Below are 9,270 nucleotides of genomic sequence, written 5' to 3'. Positions count from 1 at the left end.
GTGTACACCTATCGTATTTATACACTAGGGTGTATCATAGGCGTACACTGCTGTGTACACCTATCGTATTTATACACTAGGGTGTATCATAGGCGTACACTGCTGTGTACACCTATCGTATTTATACACTAGGGTGTATCATAGGCGTACACTGCTGTGTACACCTATCGTATTTATACACTAGGGTGTATCATAGGCGTACACTGCTGTGTACACCTATCGTATTTATACACTAGGGTGTATCATAGGCGTACACTGCTGTGTACACCTATCGTATTTATACACTAGGGTGTATCATAGGCGTACACTGCTGTGTACACCTATCGTATTTATACACTAGGGTGTATCATAGGCGTACACTGCTGTGTACACCTATCGTATTTATACACTAGGGTGTATCATAGGCGTACACTGCTGTGTACACCTATCGTATTTATACACTAGGGTGTATCATAGGCGTACACTGCTGTGTACACCTATCGTATTTATACACTAGGGTGTATCATAGGCGTACACTGCTGTGTACACCTATCGTATTTATACACTAGGGTGTATCATAGGCGTACACTGCTGTGTACACCTATCGTATTTATACACTAGGGTGTATCATAGGCGTACACTGCTGTGTACACCTATCGTATTTATACACTAGGGTGTATCATAGGCGTACACTGCTGTGTACACCTATCGTATTTATACACTAGGGTGTATCATAGGCGTACACTGCTGTGTACACCTATCGTATTTATACACTAGGGTGTATCATAGGCGTACACTGCTGTGTACACCTATCGTATTTATACACTAGGGTGTATCATAGGCGTACACTGCTGTGTACACCTATCGTATTTATACACTAGGGTGTATCATAGGCGTACACTGCTGTGTACACCTATCGTATTTATACACTAGGGTGTATCATAGGCGTACACTGCTGTGTACACCTATCGTATTTATACACTAGGGTGTATCATAGGCCTACACTGCTGTGTACACCTATCGTATTTATACACTAGGGTGTATCATAGGCGTACACTGCTGTGTACACCTATCGTATTTATACACTAGGGTGTATCATAGGCGTACACTGCTGTGTACACCTATCGTATTTATACACTAGGGTGTATCATATATCATAGGTGTACACTGCTGTGTACACCTATCATATTTATACACTAGGGTGTATCATATATCATAGGTGTACACTGCTGTGTACACCTATCATATTTATACACTAGGGTGTATAATATATCATAGGTGTACACTGCTGTGTACTTGTGTGTATAATATATATACAATATATATATATTTCTCTTTTTTTTGCCATGGTGTTTCGCTCTTGTTACCTAGGCTGTAGTGCAATCACGTGATCTCGGCTCACCAAAAACTCTGCCTCCCGGGTTCAGGCAATTCTCTTTCCTCAGCTTCCTGAGTAGCGGGGATTACAGGTATGCAAAACCATGCCCAGCTAATTTTTATATGTTTTTGAATGGTGTATATATATCATATGTGTACACTGTTGTGCATAAATATCATATGTGTACACTGTTGTGCATAAATATCATATGTGTACACTGTTCTGCAAAAATATATGTGTACACTGTTGTGCATAAATATCTGTGTACACTCTAGTGCATAAATATCATATGTGCACACTCTTGTGCATAAATATATGTGCACACTCTTGTGCATAAATATCATATGTGCACACTCTTGTGCTTAAATATCATATGTGCACACTCTTGTGCATAAATATCATATGTGCACACTCTTGTGCATAAATATCATGTGCACACTCTTGTGCATAAACATCATATATACACTATTGTGTATGATATATATACAATATATATACAAATATATATATATATTTTTTGCAATGGTGTTTCGCTCTTGTTACCTAGGCTGGAGTGCAATCGTGCGATCTCGGCTCACCAAAAACTCCGCCTCCCGGGTTCAGGTAATTCTCCTGCCTCAGCCTCCTGAGTAGCTGGGATTACAAGCATGCAAAACCATGCCCAGCTAATTTTTACATGTTTTTGGATTGTGTATAAATATCATATGTGTACACTGTTGTGCATAAATATCATATGTGTACACTGTTGTGCATCAATGTCATATGTGTACACTGCTGTGCATAAATATCATATGTGTACACTGTTGTGCATAAATATCATATGTGTGCACTGTTGTGCATAAATATCGTATGTGTGCAGTGTTGTGCAGAAATATAGTATGTGTTCACTGTTGTGCATAAATACCGTTGTGTACAGCGTTGTGCATAAATATCGTATGTTTACACCGTTGTGCATAAATACCGTATGTGTACACTGTTGTTTATAAATATCGTATGTGTACACTGTTGTGCATATATATCATATGTGTACACTTGTGCATAAATACCATAAGTGTACACTGTTGTGTATAAATACCATATGTGTACACTGTTGTGCATAAATATCCTATGTGTACACTCTTGTGCATAAATACCATATGTGTACACTGTTGTGCATAAATATCATATATGTACACTGTTGTGTATAAATATCATATGTGTACACTGTTGTGCATAAATATCATATGTGTACACTGTTGTGCATAAATATCATATGTGTACACTCTTGTGCATAAATATCATATGTGTACACTGTTGTGCATAAATATCATATATGTACACTGTTGTGTATAAATATCATATGTGTACACAGTTGTGCATAAATATATGTGTACACTCTTGTGCATAAATATATGTGTACACTCTTGTGCATAAGTATCATATGTGTACACTCTTGTGCATAAATATCATATTTGTACACTCTTGTGCATAAATATCAGACATATAACTATTGTGTATTATATATACAATTTATATATATTTCTTTTTTTTTCAGACGGAGTCTTGCTCTTCTTACCTATGCTGGAGTGCAATGGCGCGATCTAATCTTACCGCAAACTCCCCCTCCCGGGTTCAGGCAATCCTCCTGCCTCAGCCTCCTGAGTAGCTGCGATTACAAGCATGCACAACCATGCCCAAGTATTGTGTATAAATATCATATATACACACTACTGTGTATAAATATCATATATATACACTACTGTGTGTAATATATCATATATATACACTACTGTGTGTAATATATCATATATACACTACTGTGTGTAATATATCATATATATACACTACTGTGTGTAATATATCATATATATACACTACTGTGTGTAATATATCATATATATACACTACTGTGTATAAATATCATATATATACACTACTGTGTGTAATATATCATATATATACACTACTGTGTATAAATATCATATATATACACTACTGTGTGTAATATATCATATATATACACTACTGTGTATAAATATCATATATATACACTACTGTGTGTAATATACCATATATATACACTACTGTGTATAAATATCATATATATACACTACTGTGTGTAATATATCATATATATACACTACTGTGTGTAATATATCATATATATACACTACTGTGTGTAATATATCATATATATACACTACTGTGTGTAATATATCATATATATACACTACTGTGTGTAATATATCATATATATACACTACTGTGTGTAATATATCATATATATACACTACTGTGTATAAATATCATATATACACACTACTGTGTGTTATATATCATATATATACACTACTGTGTATAAATATCATATATACACACTACTGTGTATAAATATCATATATATACACTACTGTGTATAAGTGTATAATATATATACAATATATATATAGTTCTTTTTTTTTTGCGATGGTGTTTCGCTCTTGTTAACTAGGCTGGAGTGCAATCACGTGATCTCGGCTCACCAAAAACTCCGCCTCCCGGGTTCAGGCAATTCTCCTGCCTCAGCCTCCTGAGTAGCGGGGATTACAAGCATGCAAAACCATGCCCAGCTAATTTTTATATGTTTTTGAATGGTGTATAAATATCATATGTGTACATTGTTGTGCATAAATATCATATGTGTACACTGTTGTGCATAAATATCATATGTGTACACTGTTGTGCATAAATATATGTGTACACTGTTGTGCATAAATATCTGTGTACACTCTAGTGCATAAATATCATATGTGCACCCTCTTGTGCATAAATATCATATGTGCACACTCTTGTGCATAAATATCATGTGCACACTCTTGTGCATAATTATCATATATACACTATTGTGTATTATATATACAATTTATATATATATATATTTTTTTCAGACGGAGTTTCACTCTTCTTACCTATGCTGGAGTGCAATGGCGTGATCTAATCTCACCCCAAACTCCGCCTCCCGGGTTCAGGCAATCCTGCTGCCTCAACCTCCTGAGTAGCTGCGATTACAAGCACGTACAACCATGCCCAGCTATTGTGTATAAATATCATATGTGTACACTGTTGTGCATAAATATCATATGTGTACACTGTTGTGCATATATATCATATGTGTACACTGTTGTGCATAAATATCATGTGTACACTGTTGTGCATAAATATCATATGTGTACACTGTTGTGCAGAAATATCATATGTGTACACTGTTGTGCAGAAATATCATATGTTCACACTGTTGTGTATTAATATCATATGTGCACACTGTTGTGCATAAATATCATATGTGTACACTGTTGTGCATAAATATCATATGTGCACTCTGTTGTGCATAAATATAATTGTGTACACTATTGTGCATAAATATCATATGTGTACACTGTTGTGCATAAATATCGTTGTGTACACTCTTTTGCATAACTATCATATGTGTACACTGTTGTGCATAAATATCATATGTGTACACTGTTGTGCATAAATACCATATGTGTACACTGTTTTGCATAAATATCATATGTGTACACTGTTGTGCATAAATATCATATGTGTACACTCTTGTGCATAAATATCATGTGTACACTCTTGTGCATCAATATCATATGTGTACACTGTTGTGCATAAATATCATGTGTACACTCTTGTGCATAAATATCATATGTGTACACTTTTGTGCATAAATATCATGTGTACACTCTTGTGCATAAATATCATATGTGTACACTGTTGTGCATAAATATCATGTGTACACTGTTGTGCATAAATATCATATGTGTACACTGTTGTGCATAAATATCATGTGTACACTCTTGTGCCTAAATATCATACGTGTACTCTGTTGTGCATAAATATCGTGTACACTCTTATACCTAAATATCATATGTGTACACTGTCGTGCATAAATATCATGTGTACACTCTTGTGCCTAAATATCATATGTGTACACTGTTGTGCATAAATATCATGTGTACACTCTTGTGCATAAATATCATGTGTACACTGTTGTGCATAAATATCATGTGTACACTCTTGTGCATAAATATCGTATGTGTACACTGTTGTACATAAATATGTGTACACTCTTGTGTATAAATATCATATGTGTACACTGTTGTGCGTAAATATCATGTGTACACTCTTGTGTATAAATATCATATGTGTACAGTCTTGTGCATAAATATCATATATATACACTCTTGTGCATAAATATCATATATACACTCTTGTGCATAAATATCATATATATACTATTGTGTATAAAATATATACAATATATATATGTTTCTTTTTTTTTTTGCGATGGTGTTTCCCTCTTGTTTCCTAGGCCGTAGTGCAATCGCGCGATCTCGGCTCACCAAAAACTCTGCCTCCCAGGTTCAGGCAATTCTCCTGCCTCAGCCTCCTGAGTAGCTGTGATTACAAGCATGCAAAACCATGCCCAGCTAATTTTTATATGTTTTTGAATTGTGTATAAATATCATATGCGTACACTGTTGTGCACAAATATTCATATGTGTACACTGTTGTGCACAAATATATGTGTACACTCTTTTCCACAAGTATCATATGTGTACACTCTTGTGCATAAATATATGTGTACTCTGTTGTACATAAATATCATATGTGTACACTGTTGTGCATAAATATCATATGTGTACACTCTTGTGCATAAATATCATATGTGTACACTCTTGTGCATAAATATCATATATGTACGCTCTTGTGCATAAATATCATATATATACACTATTATGTATTATATATACAATTTATATATATTTCTTTTTTTTTTTTTTTTTTTTTTTTTTTTTTTTTTTGAGACGGAGTTTCGCCCTTGTTACCCAGGCTGGAGTGCAATGGCACGATCTCGGCTCACCGCAACCTCCGCCTCCTGGGCTCAGGCAATTCTCCTGCCTCAGCCTCCTGAGTAGCTGGGATTACAGGCACGTGCCACCATGCCCAGCTAATTTTTTGCACTTTTAGTAGAGACGGGGTTTCACCATGTTGACCAGGATGGTCTCGATCTCTCGACCTCGTGATCCACCCGCCTCGGCCTCCCAAAGTGCTGGGATTACAGGCTTGAGCCACCGCGCCCGGCATATATTTCTTTTTTTTTGAGACGGAGTTTCGCTCTTCTTACCTATGCTGGAGTGCAATGGCGCGATCTCATCTCACCGCAAACTCCGCCTCCCGGGTTCAGGCCATTCTCCTGCCTCAACCTCCTGAGTAGCTGCGATTACAAGCATGCACAACCATGCCCAGCTAATTTTTGTATTTTTTTGAATTGTGTATAAATATCATACATATACACTATTGTGTATAAATATCATACATATACACTATTGTGTATCAATATCATACATATACACTATTGTGTATCAATATCATATATATACACTATAATTTATATACAATATATATATTTCTTTTTTTTTTGAGACGGAGTTTTTGCTCTTGTTACCTAGGCTGGAATGCTATGGCGCGATCTCGGCTCACCGTAAACTCTGCCTCCCGGTTTCAGGCAAGTCTCCTGTCTCAGCTTCCTGAGTAGCTGGGATTACAGGCACGCTGAACGATGCCCAGCTAATTTTTGTATTTTTAGTAGAGACGGGGTTTCACCTTGTTGACCAGGATGGTCTCGATCTCTTGACCTCATGATCCACCAGCCTCGGCCTACCAAAGTGCTGGGATTACAGGCTTGAGCCACCGCGCCCGGCTGAATATTTTTTTATTTAGTCATTCTGTTTACAATTGAAACTCTGGGAATTCAAAATTAACATCCTTGCCTGTGAGCTTCTTATAGACACCGGAAAAAGTTTTAACCTTGTGTTCCACATTGTTCTGGGGTGCCGGCTGCCATCCAGTTTCAGGTGGATTCTCTTGCCCACAATTTCACTTGGGAAGAGCAGGGCCTCAAGGATTGCATCCTGCACTGCTGTCAGTGTACCGCTCCTGGGACGCTTTTGTTTATTTTTTGTACGGCTTTTTCGAGTTGGCTTAGGCAGAATTCTCCTCTGAGCGGTAAAGACAACATGCTTCCCACTGAACTTTTTCTCCAATTCGCGTACTAGCCGGACTTGGATTTTCTGGAAAGATTTTAGTTGAGGAACAGGAACAAAGATTATGATAGCTTTCCGGCCACCACCAACTTCAATTTCCTTGGCTGCCGTAATATTCGGCTCCCTGAGCTGAGCCTTGAGGTCCGAGTTCATCTCCAGCTCCAGAAGAGCCTGGAAGACTCCGGACTCGAACTCATTTGGCTTCTCGCCATTGGGCTTCACGATCTTGGCGCTCGAACGGAACATGGCTTTCTCCTTGGTGAGCGCCGACTTAGGAAAAGACCCAAATCTCGCGAGAGCACGTCAAAATCCGGCAGCGGAAGGCACGTTCTTTTAAAAATAAAATCCCACAGCATCGTATTGTAATTGATGCAGATATAGCAGGTTATTCAATCACAACTAGATCAACATTGCTATGAATCAGAAGAGATTTGAGAGGTCATCTGTCTAATGCAGTTCCACTCTACATTCCTACAGTGGCAAGATCCCAGTTAGAATGTGGAGTTGGCCTCTGTCCCCAAGCTGGGGACCCTGCACGAGTTAATCTCGCTCAGTCTCACTTTCCTCACATATGAAAAGGAAATAAATATAGCTTGTCGAAACTAAGTGAGATAATGTATCATGGCTGGCATAGAATAGGCACCAAATAAAAGCTCGCTAACTTGGTTGCTATTCAGATGAAAAAGGCATGGTTTTTGCCTTCAATAATATTACAATTAAGGAGTATGAAAAAGTCATGAAATGCAAAGTGAGACCTGATGAAAACAACTGAGTCGAATCACAAGGGTAAAGGGAACGTGCTGTAAGTTCAGAGGTGGCCGGGCGCGGTGGCTCATGCCTCTAATCCCAGCACTTTGGGAGGCTGAGGTAGGCAGATCATCTGAGGTCAGGAGTTCGAGACCAGCCTGACTAACATGGTGAAACCCCGTCTCTACTAAATATAATAAAATTAGCTGGGCATGGTGGTACATGCCTGTAATCCAAGCTACTTGGGAGGCTGAGGCAGGAGAATCACTTGTACCTGGGAGGTGGAGGTTGCAGTGAGCTGATATTGTGCCATTGTACTCCAGCGTGGGCAAAAGTGCAAAACTCAGTCTCAAAAGAGTTCAGAGGTGAGAAAAGTTTTATTTACGATTTATTGATTTTTTTAGAGACAGGGTCTTGCTCTGTCACACAGGTTGGAGTATAGTGGCACAATTACAGCTCACTTCAGCCTTGACTTCCTGGGCTAAGGAATCCTCTTAAGTAGCTAGGACTACAGGCATGTGCCACCATGCTCCACTAATTAACTCATTTTTCTTTTTTTTTGAGACGAAGTCTTACCCTGTCGCCCAGACTGGAGTGCAATGTCGTGATGTTGGCTCACTGCAACCTCTGCCTTCTAGGTTCAAGCGATTCTCCTGCCTCAGCCTCCAGAGTAGCTGGGATTACAGGCATGTGCCACCACACGAGGCAAATTTTTGTATCCTTACTAGAGACGGGTTTCACCATGTTGGCCAGGCTGGTCTTGAACTCCTGACTTTGTGATCTGCCCGCCTTGGCCTCCCAAAGTGCTGAGGTTATAGACATGAGCCACCACACCTGGTGAAAATTTCTTTTTTTCTGTAGAGACAGGTCTTGCTATGTTTCCTAGGTTACCTGTGAACTCCTGGCCTCAAGCAATCCTTCCACCTTGGCCTCCCAAGGCTCCGGGATTACAGGCATGAGCCACTGTGCCCAGCACAGAGATGAGAAAAGTTCAATGTGCAAAAGGGATTTGGGATTATGGCTGATTTTTATGATCTGAATTTTTCATATTCTCTGCAAAAAATATCTTTTGCCTAATCATGTAAAAGTTATTAA

At 38.3% G+C, this 9,270-nt stretch overlaps 1 pseudogene; it reads right to left on the bottom strand.

Moving 5' to 3' along the window:
• Positions 1 to 7,092: 7,092 nt before the first annotated feature.
• Positions 7,093 to 7,731, bottom strand: LOC101027734 (small ribosomal subunit protein eS7-like; annotated as a pseudogene).
• Between the last annotated feature and the right edge of the window lie 1,539 nt (positions 7,732 to 9,270).

The sequence above is a fragment of the Saimiri boliviensis genome, chromosome 9 (assembly GCF_048565385.1).
Source record: "Saimiri boliviensis isolate mSaiBol1 chromosome 9, mSaiBol1.pri, whole genome shotgun sequence".
Classification (NCBI taxonomy): domain Eukaryota; kingdom Metazoa; phylum Chordata; class Mammalia; order Primates; family Cebidae; genus Saimiri; species Saimiri boliviensis.
Note: the sequence above shows the minus strand (reverse complement) of the source record. Positions and strands in the feature narration are given on the sequence as shown.